This window comes from Nasonia vitripennis (assembly GCF_009193385.2).
Source record: "Nasonia vitripennis strain AsymCx chromosome 5 unlocalized genomic scaffold, Nvit_psr_1.1 chr5_random0004, whole genome shotgun sequence".
NCBI classification, from domain to species: domain Eukaryota; kingdom Metazoa; phylum Arthropoda; class Insecta; order Hymenoptera; family Pteromalidae; genus Nasonia; species Nasonia vitripennis.
The window spans coordinates 224,661-240,411 of NW_022279655.1; the positions used below are offsets into that span (position 1 = coordinate 224,661).

A 15,751-nucleotide genomic window follows, 5' to 3' on the forward strand; every position below is an offset into this window, starting at 1 on the left:
CGCAGGGGAGATAAAAGGAATAATGAGAGAGCTGGGAGATATTCCAGAGTATCTGACAGACAGAGGTCGGCAAAGAGGAACGCTGGGAATAATAGCAAGATTTAGGCTAGGCAGCGAGATCAGGGGACATAAGTACTGAAGAAAATAAGAGGAAAGGATTTGAAGAATGTGCGGTAAAGAGAAGGAAACCCTATAGCACGTGATAGAAAATTGCGAGGAAACGAGGATAAAAGGAGCGAAATGGGAAGAGATATGTGGGGGAGGAAAAAACCAAATAGGAAAGCTAAGTGGAATTATATGGAAAAGGAAAAAAAAGAAGAGACAGGTGATCCGGACGTAGAACGGCCAAAGAGAACAAATAGAGAAGAAACGGGATTTGAAAAGAGCGCGCAAGAAGGAAGACTAAGAACGGGAGAAAAGATGGGAGGAAGGAGAAAGGAAGAACCAAATAGAAAGATAATATGTATAAAGCAAAGCTAAGATGTACTTAATTGTAGATATATTGTAAATACTTATGGTATAGACAATAAAGAATAATAATAATAATAATAAACGAAAATTAAACTGTAAGGAAATTATGAACTTGCCTCTACTACTTCTCGTATGCAGTAGGATATTACTTTCTAATTTCCATATTAGTTTCGATCAGTGCACGGTTGCCACCTGCTTGTTGTGTATAAGTAGGAGAACAGATTTGTATATTCGATTAATACGAGTGTACGTCACTCGATTACCCCTGCGACAGATATTTCATGGGCAGGAATATTGGAGCAGGTAATTGATTGAAAACACTTTGTTATTAAATTGAATATACTTTAAATTTATTTATTAATGCTAGGTTAAACAATATATCGCGTTTTTAATGTGGAGCACAATCACGCTCAGTATTGACAAGTTTGAATCGCGTTTTATAATTATATTAACTCTGTTTGATAAAGCGGTAGTTTTGAAACTGCCTGTCTTAAAATCCCCGCGCGTTTATATAGTCATTGCGTGCGGACCTTACGGTTAATTGTGTCGCTGTATTTGGACGTTTGGTTTTGACGCTTGGCTACGACAGTCAGCCTTTTAAGTGTATACGTTTGAATTGACTGCCTTGATTTCCTCCCCTTCGTGTGTTATCCTTTGGTTCTTGTGCCGTTTGGCATAGTCCAAAGGGATGCCAGGATCTCCTTACAAAACAATTTTTTTTAAAAATATTTTTATGGTAGTTTTCAATTGAGAGTGAAAATAAAATTCTTGAAGATTATAGATTATTTGTTTTCTAATTCTGTTTTCGTTTTTAATTGATAACTATTATACTTGGAAGCTTAAAGTTTACACTTTATCATAAGTGTTTCGGTTCACATTTTCATACATAAACTTATCATCTTATAGCAAAAACATTTAAGTAAAAACTGTTACGCTAGCGTATTCCCATATAATTTAACAAGTATCTACACCAAAAATTAGACATTTTACATTAATACTCTGCGTATATACAACCACTATGATAAATAGTGCTTTCAACTGACACCAAAATCGAGTTCAGAATATCTGTCAAGATCATAACTTCCACACACCATCGTTGGGTACCTCAAACACACTGATACTATCTGGTGTTTCTAATATCGACACCCCATGTTTCTAATATCAAAACCACTTCGTAAATTTAATTATAGTATCACTGAGTATTAAAATACAACAATTCAAAAATTCATGGTTTTCTCAGTTACCATTTTCTATGTGCATTTTTTTTAAGTTGACTTTAGTCGAATGAAAATCACATGGGAACCATATAAGAATCACATGAGATTCATGTACTATTTTGGCTTGATTTTCACGTGAGAATCACTTGAGTCTCATCTTAGGTTTTTTAATAGGGTAGTTCTTCGTGCATACCATAAGTTTCGTATTGCATGTGTTTCTTTGGCTTATTAAGCGAAGCTAATATAAAGTTTTCAGACAGGGCAAATACATGTATGAATATAATGTGCACCTATTCAGCTATTCATACTAATGGGGCTTCGCCCCTGCTCGCTTCGCTCGCCAACCCCCCATTTTGATTTCAGTGTAATTTTTATTTGTGAAATGTTATTTTCGTGATCTGACAATTCTAGTTGGTTAAAAATGAACAATTTTATTGTTTTTTGAAGACCGTATTTGATATAAATGCAGTCTGCGCGAGTTCTATTTTATTATTTTGAAGACTAACCCTTTTGGCTCGGGAGTCTTATGCAACTAGAGTAACGCACGGACAGCTGAATCTAGGTGCGACCGCAATTATGCGGACGGTGTTTGTCCGAGGTTACAATTGGGTGGGCAATGTTGTGTCCGCTCTTTCAGCATGGACGTTAGGTAAACGCTGCTCTTTCTCTGACAATGCCAAATTCGTCAAAGCCTTTATTGACGAAAACTTTCTCAAATCAATAACTGATGAGCAGGATCTACTGCTGTCATACTGAAAAACTGACACTCCGTTTATTAATGGACACGACCTTATCACAGCTTCCTTTGACGTAAAACTGCCACACTACGTACATAGAACATATTCCTATCGAAACCATAAGAGAATCTGCGAACAGAAACTAAGAGATTTCTAGAGCAGACGTTCCTAGTCATCAATTACTACGTCATCATTTAACGAACGCATAACTTAGCTAAACTTACACCTAACCAACGCCATTGACCGTTTCGCCTCACTGCAGACTGTAGCACCAGAACAAAAATGCCACACGTGGTTCACTGCAATTCTTCATGACCTCGCAAAAGACAGAGATACTCTACAGGAAAAACATTTCAATTTCAGAAAAATTACGGAAGCGGATGTGTTTGCCGCGTTGAAACACTTTTATACTTATATCTTGAATATTTGAACCTGTCACCAAACGAATTATGCTTTCTATCTGCTTGGAAGCTATCGCTTGTGCGATCGCTAAATAAGGATAGATCACTCTTCACCCTAACTGAGTATCGCCTGACCTCCCTTCTCTGATTTCTTGCTAAGGCGCTGGAATGATTATGAAATGTGGAATTACTTAGAAACAAAACTCTGCCTAGATGATTTTTAAACAGACCGTACTGGCTACAATGCTTTTATCGTTGTGACACGCAGATAGTTCGGTTTGTAAAACCGATAAATCATCATCATTCGAATTATTAGAAAAAGTCACAGATAAAGATTAACCGTGTAACACTGCATCCCAATAGCATCGCACGGGTCAAGACGTTTGCGAGCTAAAAACAAGTACAGCGCTATTTACCACATTCCATTTTGAGTGCCATCGAAGCTAAGGTGTTCAACGCGAGTCTGAAAAAGCTTTTTCCTACTTCAGTTATGAAACGAACGTTTATTCATACATGAAAATAGTGTAGATAATTGTGCATTCCGAGCGTGGTTGAAAAAGTTCAAGTTCAAGAGAAGAAAAATGAAAATCTCTAAACAGGGACAAAAATTATTTTTCAACGCTCTAGCGTTGATGCCTCTTATCTAGACTTTTACAAACTTATAACTGCATTGTGCACGATTTTAAATGCACAATAATACACAATTTTAATGCATTATTTTCCTAAATAGCTTATAAATCTGCAGCCGATGCGCGGATTAAAAAAAATTTAATTTAAAAAAGTTAAGTGCAATTTATGAAAAAAAAAATTGTTTAAAAAATTTAATAAATTATGATTTGTTGTTAAATTCCATATAATAACTTTAAATTAAAATATTTGTTGAAATCCCCACATTGGCTGATGAATCATATTTGTTTTGAGTACATCCGTAAAGTTTTAGATCTCTCACATGGATAGAACTGAAGTAAATCTGCGATACCTGCAAAAATGAAAATGATAGATTTTTGGCCTTTACAGAAATTTTGCACCTGGTATATGGTGCATATAAAAATTGTTATTTGTTGTTTACCTCTACGTTTTATACCACTATTCTATATATCTTTTATATAAGTAAGGGCAAATAAGAATATACTAATATTTTATTTCTTATTGTTGACTTTCTATCCCTGGTGGAAACGTTCGCAAACCATTCGCCAACGGCTGGCCAATTTTATGAAGTTTAGCCAACAGTTCCAGCAGCCATTGGCCAAAAGACGCGTTTATTTCGTCACACTTTTACACTATCCATTGAGCAACAGTTGTCCAATTTTAAAACTCGTACAAAAAGATAATAAATCATCCATGACTGTTCAAATAATTTATCAATATGACTCATTTATTAATAAACAAGCATTGGATCAAACAATATGGTTTTGACATGGTAGAATTAGATTTTAAGTGAGTATAAACTTTCAATAAATTTTGGGGTTATGTGAAAAGGTTTACGCAGAGCGCATGTTTGCTAATACACACAGAGCAGGCTTCTAATAGATAAATTTGGTTGGGCAGCAGTTGGCCGCCGCCGTGGGCGAACTGTTGGTGAATAAGCTATCGTAGTTGGCTTATTTTCTACCAGGGGTATCTATATATAAAAATGGCTTTATTGTAATGAATTGTGAAATCGGATAAATTTACGCATCGTTGAAACGCGACATTGCTAAAGCCCGAGACAAGATTCGGGGCCTAGCGTATGAGTCGCGGTCTGTCAGACAGGCAGATAGCTTTCGGCCATTGGTGCGAACGCATAAGCTCTCGTGTGTGAGTCTGACTCCAGCGAACGATACTGATAGCGTACAAAGAAGTAAAAGTGTGTGTGATAGCAAGATGAAGACGTCTCAGAATGTGTGTGAGTGCGCATGTGTGTTGAGTGCGGCGCGCGCGGCCTACCCAGAACTGCGACTACAAGTAACTAGGGCTGAGACCTCTTTACACTGCATTGTATCAGCGGCTTCAGCTTTCCAACTTGGTGTAGCGGCACCAAGTAACAGCCTTCTCGTTCGCGTACGAACGCGTCGCGAGATACTCTCTGCGCCGAGTAGTTGTATTAGAGGAAATCTGGCATGTTGTCCCGATTCATATATAATTTTTACTTGGCAATATTATCCGTAAGAACACAATAACATACACTCAAATTGAGAGTCTTTCGTTGAAATTAACTCTTAAATTGAGAGTTACATTTAATTTGGGAGTAACTCTCGTTAAGAGTGCCAAATTACCCTCAAATTTGAAAATTTTTTCCGTAAGAAATTCTACAAATATTAGTTTGAGCCGTAAAACGTGCTAGTTTTCGCGGCAAAAATTGAAATGTGCTAGTCTTCGTTACGAAAAATAACGAAATGTACTAGTCTTCGATTTCTGAAATTACTACTCTTCGTAAGGAGCGACGATTTATAGATGGATTTTTTTCAATATTTTTTAAAGCAGTAACGGTTTTGTAAACGATGGTTTGTCCACAACTATGCTACTTCACTCTTATCTTATGGTGGACTTGTGGTATGGTTGGCAGCTGAGTTCTCCTTTTATTCTCTTCTTAATGTATTTTAGGTTATTTTAAGAATTTTTTAAATAATTAATAATAATTATGATGAACTGATTCAATTGATATTTTTTTGTTTATTGGAGACAACCAGAACTCAGCAGATGTTATAATTTCTCACGCGATGTTTTAACAGTTTCGTTATTTGTAGTTGTTAGATTGTATAGTTGTATAATACGCTTGATTTCTTGTACAGATATAAAAATATAATCTTTATATTTTGCGACCTGAATGTTGTAAACTCCTTCATGGTGCAGCGGATGCTGATTAGTCTTATTACTACACGAATACTCGTGGCAATTATAGTTAGACTGCACTAGTTGGTCATCGGCTCTTGCTATCGCCAGAGATTCCATTAGGCGGTCCTTCCACTACTGCTGCCTACAACTCACGTCTAGCAACGGAGAGTAATACTGTATTTTACCTACAGAGTTTGAGGGGTTTATAGACACTCAGTAAGCGATGCAAATAAAAAAACAGTACTCATATCTAGTTGCCAGATTCAGTTGTCAGACCAAGAGTTTAAATGAAAAGGCGCTGCGTGAATCGGTTCCGGGATTTTTAATGCTTAGGTACCGATGCAAGCAGTTGGAAAATTAAGATAGTAAAGTTCTCGATAATCCAGTCAACATTCGCCACACCAAGAATTGACGCGTACGCTTTACAGTCGTCGTTCGCGTGCGAGGAATGCTAACGCAGAGGTCAGAAGACTTGCTCCAATTTTCGGCTTTCGATACGTAATTTCACAATCGGTCTGTCGAATTGAATTGCACACGCACACACACACACGTATATACATACATGCAACTCTATTGAATAACATGGCACGTTACACACCTGTTACACTGCCAACCAGAAGTTACGTTATGGAAATAAAAAGGGCAAAAATAAAAAATAGATGGTCGAATTTCGATCTACTTTACTTCATTAAATAAATAATAATTCGAGAAAATTGTTTTTTGTAAAAAAATTAATTTAATCGCTCTTAAATAATGCCAAAGTGAATTCTACATGGTCAATGAACTTATATGGTCATATATGAGGGACTATATAAATTTTTCACAATACTTGATTATATTTTATTTATGACTTTTCTCCGTAAGTGTTTATAAATTAGCTTACTTTAATGCAGTTTTTTTTGATTCATTACCTATGAATTTAAATATAAATCTTTCTGCTGGATGTTTGTGTGCATTAAAAAATATTAAATTAATATATATTGAATTACTTTTATCCTTTTTGATAAGATATTTTAAATGTGCTAAAATATTTGCAATGTATGTATTTAATTCAGGATTATCTGATATTTTAGCTCGAATCCCATAAATTTTTTTTTTCTTAAAAATATTTTTTGGGTATAACTGTCTATAATACAATATAGTGTGTACAGCTAACTCCAAAAACTCCAGTAAAATCTCTGTATTTACTAGTGAAAATAAAAATGGTAATAAAACAATAACGAAAGTTTAACCTCAGTAAAATATTTTTTGTTACACGCGAAAGATTTTGCGTTTTTCGTAGCTAGTAATCGGGAATAAAGTAACTCTTTTTTGACCGGCGGGCAAAAAAAAACTTTTTTGCCTATTGAGCGTATCAAAAAATTTTGTATCCTTTTTAAAAGAGCTTTTTAAAAAAGTGTTGAATCTGATGTGTTTGCACTATTTTTGAACAAGAGCGTAGTTGCCGTGTCAAAAAATAGTCAAGTCAGCCCCTCTTAACTCGTATATGAGAAAATACGAAAATACATCCGCACGTTACAAAAAATATGGTATGCATTAAGGGCTAAGTGGGCTTTTTGAACTGTGTGGTTGCAGTACTCGTCTTAGGCTCGCAAACGCACTCCCCTTTGGCTTGTGCTAGCTCACCTCGACTCGTACTGCAAACTCCACACTTGGTTTAAAAAAGCCCACTTTGCGCCCTTCGTACACAATATAATATTTCCCAACACGCGCATGGAATAGGTCCTTTTTCAAGCATAAAATTGGGAGAGGAAATTTATCATTTCGAGCGTATTTTCAAAAGTGTTGAGAAATATTCAATTCTTCCTAGGTTAGGAATAAATTATTTTTTCCCTGGGTAAGAAATGGGTCTATTTCTCAGAAATTTTTCTAGCCAACAAAAGAAAAGCATATTTAAACTCAAAACCGCTGCCAATTAATTGGCACGTAGCTACCTCCAACTAAATTTATAGGTCTAATAAATAAAATATTGTTTTAATATACAGTATAATCTGCCTGCTAATATATGAGGCGGTTTTTTTATACATAATTTAATATATAAGTTTTGAATGGTTCATTGTCCAAAAGTTTGCAGAGCCTCTGTTTTTTTATTACAGAATACGAACGTTGCCGTCAATTTTTATATCAGTATGACATGAACTCATTGGGAGGGACTTTAACGACGTGCAATGACACCCCTATAAGAGGAAGCAAAAGTTTTGAGAAAAATCGGTTTTTACATTTTAGTTATTTACTTGAGAACCGCTTGACGAAATTGTTTACAATTTTAGTAGCAAATAGATTTTATGGTAAATCACCAAATAAAATTTTGAAGCATTTGACTACATTGTTTTAGAGATATAAAAAATCAAAAAATTTTGAAAAAAAATTGAAACCTTGTTATCTTAAGAACCATAAGGGTTGAAAGCTGCGCAATGAACTTATAAAAGATCTTCTTTTTCCCAAAATCTCAAGTGCAATAAGGCTTTTTTACGTCCGTAATCGAGGCACAGAAAGAACTCATTTTTCCTAGTTTTTGATTTATTATTGAAAAAATAAGTAGTCAAATCACTTGAAATTTTAATGGGATATAGTTTGACACGTGACCCATCGACATGATTTTTTTCGTGAGGTTATGATGTTTAGTTTCAGAGATATTAATTAAAAAAAATCATCTTTTTCAGTTTATCTGCCGAACAAAGCGGCCGATCCCGAGGACCAAACAAGGAAAAGTAGGTAATTTTATTCTCTTTTAAATGCATTTTAGCTGAATTGTCACAATGGGATGATCGAAAAAAACGCAAAATAGTATTTTTCAAAAATCAAAAAATGGCCGCAAAAAAATAGTTGAGAAAATAAAAAATTACTTTTTCCCGAATTCAGAATTTAAAAATAGATATGCATGTCAAATTTTATTCACATTGACGAAGTAGTTCCAGAAATATTACGGTATACATGCATACACACACACATCCATACGGACATTTTCTAAAAACACTTGATTTGAACTTCTAATACACCAAGAATTATTGTCTAGAAGTTTTGATGAAACTCAAAATTTTACTATTACAAAGCTTTCTCTAGGAGGAAGCAAAAGTAGACTTTAAAAGTGATAATCAACTGTATGGCCAAAGAAAGTGTTACCGAAGCTGAAAAAATCTTAAACAAAAAACTTGGACAATTTTGTAAAGTTGAAACAGAAAAAAAGCCAGACCAAAAATGAAAATAGTTGGAATGGACGAACAATCAAAGATGGATAACTAAGCTATGAAAGACGCCATAAATCATAGATATTTCAAACAACTAGCAAGTTTAGACGCGCTTCACGCACTTTTTATCGTATCATATATTTTCTCAAAATACACTTTTTGAGGTTAGGAATTCATACATCTGCACAGATCGCGCGTGAAAACGAACAGCCAATCGGACCGACTCTTCACTGTCCTTCAAGATGGCGCGATCAATTATTATGGATAGGATTTGATAACGAAAGTAATATAGTGCACCTATACAAAATTCCAAGACCACAAATACAAACAGCAATAATAGAACTTCTCGCTGTGTTATATCAGTATATAAAATAAAACAAAAACAAAGTGTTTCTAAGCTATCAAAATTGCAAAGTGTATGACATTATAAACGCAAGACCATGCTTTAACCGTAGATTTGGCTGCAGTGGTACATAATGCCATAATGACAGCATAAGTTTGAAATGTGCATCATTCGTGCGGATCTTATCAGACATACAAATGCGATAAAACATCCACATGCTATAATCATAGCAAAATTAACAGAGCTGATGGTGTCGTTATGTATATTAAAACAAATGTTGTCGAGAAAACTGAAGCCGTAATAGTTTATGGATTAAGAGTTTTAAGTTCTAACGTAAGAATAAATTCAGGTAGCACTATTGAGGTCTAAGCACTGTATGGACCCCATGACTTACAGAAAAGTGGCTTCATACATTCATTAAAAATATATATACGAGAATGTTCGAATATTAAAAATCATTACATAGTTGGTGACTTTAATATTCACTCGATTAATTTATATAATATTAGCCAGGAGTTTCTAAATATTTGTTTAGAGAATAAATGTACCCCTTGCTTCCAACCAGTAACAAGACCGTCTGATAGACACTTAAGTGGTACCCTCATCAAAAATATTTTTGCAAATAGTAAAAATATTGAGCAAAAGTCATATAAATTACACTACGCAATTGCAGATCACCTTCCATTTATAATAAGTCTAGATAAAATAACCTTAAAGCAAGATCATAATATAAATAAATCATACATTAACTACAACAAACTAATTAAAGTAGCAGATAAAATTAACTAGACTGCAATCTTGTATGTGCAAGACCCTGAACTAGCAATAAATACACTAATAACTAAAATAAGAAACTGTATAAAAACTGTCACAACGCAAACCAGAAGAAAAACAAATTTTAATGAACCTAGAAAAAATGGAACACCAACTAAAAAATGTATCATTTTGACTGAAATCAGACAATCATTGTATAGTGTATGGAGACAACATCCAACTAACGTAGTACTAAAAAACAAGTACAAAAACTATACAAATTTTAGAAAAATGTATCAGAGAAGCGAAAAGTAACTGAAAAACGTGAAGTTAATCCAAACAGCTAAAATCCAAAAGGTCTGTGGAGAATTATAAATCCTAAGTTAAACAGAAATAAAAAACAGAATAGTACTCTTACAATAAAAGTTATAAATCAAAATGATCAAACGATAACCGATCCATCAGAAATATCATTAAACAGTTACTTCAGTCATATTGGAGTGGAACTTAGTAATAAAATTGCTCTACCGGCAAATGAGAGAATAGTCTTACCTTCCCAATAACTGTAACTCTATCTTTTTAAATCCAACCAACAGAGATGAAGTTGCAGTAATAATAAAAAACTTGAAAAACAAAGCTGGAGAGGTGGATCTCATAAATATCAAGACTTTAAAAACTTTATCCAAATATATAATAGACTCCTTTACCCACATCTTAAATCTCTGCATAGAAACATCGATTTTGCCACAATGTCTATAGGAAGCCGAAATATCACCAATATTGAAGACATGAAAAAAGCAGAGCTCGTCTAATTATAGACCGATTTCTTTTTATTCTTAAACCTTTACTTTTTATGCTGTATGTAAATGATCTACTAGAAAGCACGCCGAAAGATTCTATTCTATCGTATGCAGGCGACACGGTTATTCTTTCGTCAGAGAATACTTGGATAACTGCTCAACATAAAATGAATGCACATTTTTAAAAAAGTTGCCTTCTCGCTTGCATTAAATAGATTATTATTGGATATAGAAAAAAACGTGTATATAATCTTTGTAAGCTATGTTGATAGTGTTTCCAACAATCTAGATATAAAAATAGGTTTTATAACAGTTAAACAGAATAAGTAGTTGTAAATATCTGGAAGTAATATTTGACTTTAATATAAAATGGGACAAACATATTCAGAATATCACACCAAAACCTAAATACCTAGTTTTCATCTTCACGAATATTTCGAAAATAGTGCAGTCAAAAACTTTAATAATCAAATATTATGCCTTTTCAACAGTTATATCAACTATGGTATAGGGAGGTGCATATAAAAATAATTTAAATTTGCTACAAAACTTAAAGAATAGAATTCTAAAAATTATCAATGAAAACATCTTTGTAACACAAGATTACCCGTTAAATCTTGAGCAGTTATTTATCGATAACTCATCGTTGCGCCATTATGGTGAGTTGAAAAACAAATACATAGATTCAGTTAGCATAACTAGAAAAAAGAGTCTACAGATGCCAAAAATATATAAAACTATAAGCAACAAAAGCTATATTATGGCATTAAGAAGATACCACGTACAAAAGATCTTAAAACTATGTCTATCAACACAAATATTATGAAGATTAAACTAAAAAATTGGATAACATCTTGTCACTATTAAACAAAAATAACTAGAAGTCACTAATCTAATGTAATAAAGTGCAATAACACAAAGATATGTATTTTGAAACAAGTGCTCTGAAACTCTATATTCAATTATACAGGGCTATGAGTATGAATGTATTTTATATACTCGACAAGTAAGAAACATGCAAACCGCAAAATAACTCTACAGAGTTATGAAATTAACTCTACAGAGTTATAATTTAAGTAAGCCAGGCCTATGTATAGGTAATGGTATCACCTCTATAGGAATTTCACAGATGTCAATTTGTTTTTTGAAATTGGCAAATAAAAAAAAATAAATCATTTTTTTTCCAAGTTTTATTATTTAATATTAAACTTAATTTAATATTATTAATATTGTACACAATTTAAAATGTACAACCTCTCTCCCACTCAGTAACGAAAAAGGACCTTTTATGCGCTCGTTGGAAAAACTACGATGTGGGACATGGGAAGAAACGCTATTTCAGACTCGAGTGAGGGGTTTTCAGCACTCGTCTCCGTCTTGGGAGCATTTGGCTTTCTCGATTCCAATTCGGGCTGAACACCTCACCCTTGCTAGAAATAGCTTATTTTCTCCCCTTGTTGCACAATGATCTATTATAGCACCGCGTCACCTGAGTCTATTATGTCACCGGTAGACGCAACATGGCGGACTTAGGGCAGGCAGATGCTATAAAAAAGTATGCGAAACTTGAAACTCAAGTTGGCATTTTATTACACGGCGCTGAGGTAATAACGTGCTACTTATGTCGTATGTATCGTAATGTACTACTAAAATTGTGAAAAATATAGATCTCAGAAAAACAAATAATCAGCTTGATTTGAACAGGTTTTTATCAAAATTAAATACTAGTATTTAATAGAATTTATGAAACATATAAGTCGATCACCGCACTGGTTTGTGGACTGCGATACTCATTTTTTCAAGCTTTTTTGTCCGTAACTCGAAGGATGACCGTGCGTAAGTGCGTACGAGTATCGTACATTGTTTCTTCAAAAATTCGCTCATAGTTTTTGCAAACGAGGTTTCGTGTTCAATGTGCCTTTTTCCTGTAAGCTTTTTAGTGGGGTATACAATTCTTTTTCCAAATGGCGTGCGCAAAAAATACCTTTTGCCCACACGCTAACGGACGCGAAAGAATGCATTATTTTAGCATAAGAAAAGCGAAGATTTCTTTTTGAAACAGTGTATGGGAAATACATTTTCCGCCCTTTCGCGACGGGACTTCCGTCGGCCAAAAAGAAAAACTTTTTACACAGGCAGATATTACCATTATTTATGGCCATTGTATGAATTTTGAAAGAGAAAAGTGAGAGAGAGAGAGAGAGAGAGAGAGAGAGAGAGAGAAAGATTACCTATGATTAAAATAAATTTGTATATTTACTTTCACGTAAATATATCTTATTTGAGATTATGGTAATTTTTCGACTATATATGATCATTAGTTGATTGCTTAGGAACTATTTCCAGCACCTTTAGTATTTACCTACTCATAAAGATAAATAATATTACTTCATACTGTGGGATTAAGAGATGTGCGTGGGGTATACGCGTGCATGTAATGTGTGTATTTGTATTTATGTGCGAGTAAGTGTATCTGCATGTATATGCTGTGTGCTAGCAACTATGCCTGTGTATGTGAGAGGGACGCAAAGCATGCGTGCTTCCTGCGAGAAGTGAACATCACGCAAAATGAGACGCGGCAAGCGATAGAGCGGAAGAGAGACAAAGCAGATCTACGCTTAGGCCTCTGGGCCCAAGCCAAGAGAGAGAGAGAGAGAGAGAGAGAGACGCAGACAATCTCATAGAGTGCAGTGTGCGAGATAATTCAGACTTTTATCTTTTTGATTTCATAATAGTATGTCCTCCTAGCTTTCACTTTTTTTCGTAACAGTCGCTTTTTTCTCGACTCACTCCCCGGTCACAATGTGTATCTAACAAGCCTATAAAAATATTCACTTCAAAAATGCTAAAATTGTACCTATATATAAATCTGGAGAAAAACACAATGTATCTGACTATAAGCCAATTGTTAAAGCGTAAGAATTTTACAGTACAAATAGTTTGTTATAGCACAGATATATAGCAGAGACCCAGCGCGAATACAAGGACCAACAGAGTCGTTTGAAAAACGAAGGATTATGATAAGCAGATGTTCCTACTGGCACTGGAAGAATTGCAACTCTCGTGGACGGCGAACAGCAAGGCGGAACAGGTGATGGGTAATATCACACGAGCCTGTGACGCGGCCATGCCGAGAAGAGTGCCTAATTGTAGACGACCACCAGTATATTGATGGGACAAAGAGGTTGAGAGTACGCGCAGCGAGTGTCACCGGACCAGAAGAAGAGAACAACGGGCAAGAAAGAAATACTATAAAACCGGAAGAGGTCAGGAAATAGTAGATGCGCGGACAAGAAATGAAGGACGCTAAGAGGAAGCTTAAGAAGACAATCCGGAAAACAAGCAACGGTGCCTTAAAGAACTACAGGATAAGGTCGGACAGGACCCTTAGGGTCGACCTTACAAAATAGTAATGAAGAAGATTAAAGGAAGCTACGTACCCCCTCCAAAATGCCCGGAACTATTACACCGGGTAGTGGCCACACTGTTCCCCAGGCAACTGGAAGTGCCAAGTGTCATCGAAAGAGGTGCGAATGAAGAGACGGTTCCACCGATCACGATTAAGGAATTGTTAGCTGCCTGCAGAAGGGTAGGAAACAACAAGGCCCTAGGGCCGGATAACATTCCCAATATTGCATTGAAGCATGCCACCCATGCTTATCCAGAGGTCTTCGTAGACTTGTACAATGCATGTCTAGAAGAAGGAACATTCCCCACAAACTGGAAAAAACAGCGTCTCGTGCTACTGCCAAAAGGAAAGAAGTCACCCCAGGATTCCTTATCATACAGACCGCTCTGCATATTGGACACCCCGGGTAAGATCCTGGAACGCATAATCTACGTCAGAATGGATCATTTTATAGAAGGAAAAGGTGGATTAGCGGAACACCAATATGGCTTTAGGAAGAATCATTCAACCCTGGACGCAGTTAGCCTAGTGCTGCGCAAACAGCGATAGCCTAGTGCTGCGCAAACAGCGATAGCCTAGTGCTGCGCAAACAGCGATAGCCTAGTGCTGCGCAAACAGCGATAGAGGGGAAAAGATGGAAGGGAGGGAAAAAGAAGTACTGCGCCATAGTTACATTGGATGTCAAAAATGCATTCAATTCGGCCAAATGGAGTGAAATATACGAAGCATTCCGGAAACAGGATGTGCCCTTATATATAAGAAGAATGATGTCCGACTATTTGAAGGACAGAATCCTATTATATGACCCGGAGGACGGTACCAAGACCTATAAAGTTACAGAAGGCGTACCCCAAGGGTCAGTGCTCGACCCACCGACGTGGAACATCATGTACGATGGGATACTAAGACTACAATTATCTGAAGGAGCAACAGTCGTGGGCTTCGCTGACGACATAGCAGTAGTGGTAGTAGCGAAACATAAAGAAGAGGTAACAGAAATAGCGGAAGAGGCGACTTGTATAATACACGAATGGCTAACGGAGACGGGTCTGGAACTAGCCAGCCACAAAACGGAACTTATTCTTATCTCTAGTAGGAAGAAGATGGAGGAAATTAAACTGACGGTAGATGGGCATGAGATAGCTTCTCAACCAACCATCAAGTACTTAGGCATCACCATCAATGCAAGACTAACTTTCAAACAACATCTAGAAATAGTCAGCGATAAAGCAAAAGTCGGCGCTGCTCTATCACGATTGATGCCAAATGTAGGAGGCCCAACTCAGAAGCGAAGGTTACTCTTAGCTAGTGTAACTACATAGATTATGCTATATGGAGCCCCGATATGGGCAGATGCGATGTGGGTGAAATCGTATGCCCGAATGCTAACCACTTTTTCTATAATTTTATAGAAAAAGTTTTATAAGCATATTATTGATTTTTTTTATCAATTTTTGATTAATTTTAACACAATTATCATGTAACTTTTTTTCTATGAAATTTAAACCAAATCCCCTTATTCATACCATAACTAATGTACTTTTAAACTATATCCTGGAGTTTGAGCTCATTTGAGCCATTCGTTTCTTTGGAATCTTACGGTCAGTGAATTATGGAC

The 15,751-nt window shown here is 35.6% G+C and overlaps 1 protein-coding gene across 22 annotated transcripts in view; it reads right to left on the minus strand.

Moving 5' to 3' along the window:
- The window catches only part of LOC100680005 (biogenesis of lysosome-related organelles complex 1 subunit 6), a 65,769-nt gene that overhangs the window by 25,002 nt on the left and 25,016 nt on the right, over positions 1 to 15,751 (minus strand). The window contains exon 1 of one of the 22 annotated variants that reach the window (XM_032602162.1): positions 6,524 to 6,822. The exons of the other annotated variants lie outside the window; for them this stretch is intronic. The gene's annotated coding sequence lies outside the window, so the exon portion shown is untranslated. Of the gene's footprint in view, positions 1 to 6,523; positions 6,823 to 15,751 lie in introns of those variants that run through there. 22 annotated transcript variants of the gene reach the window in all.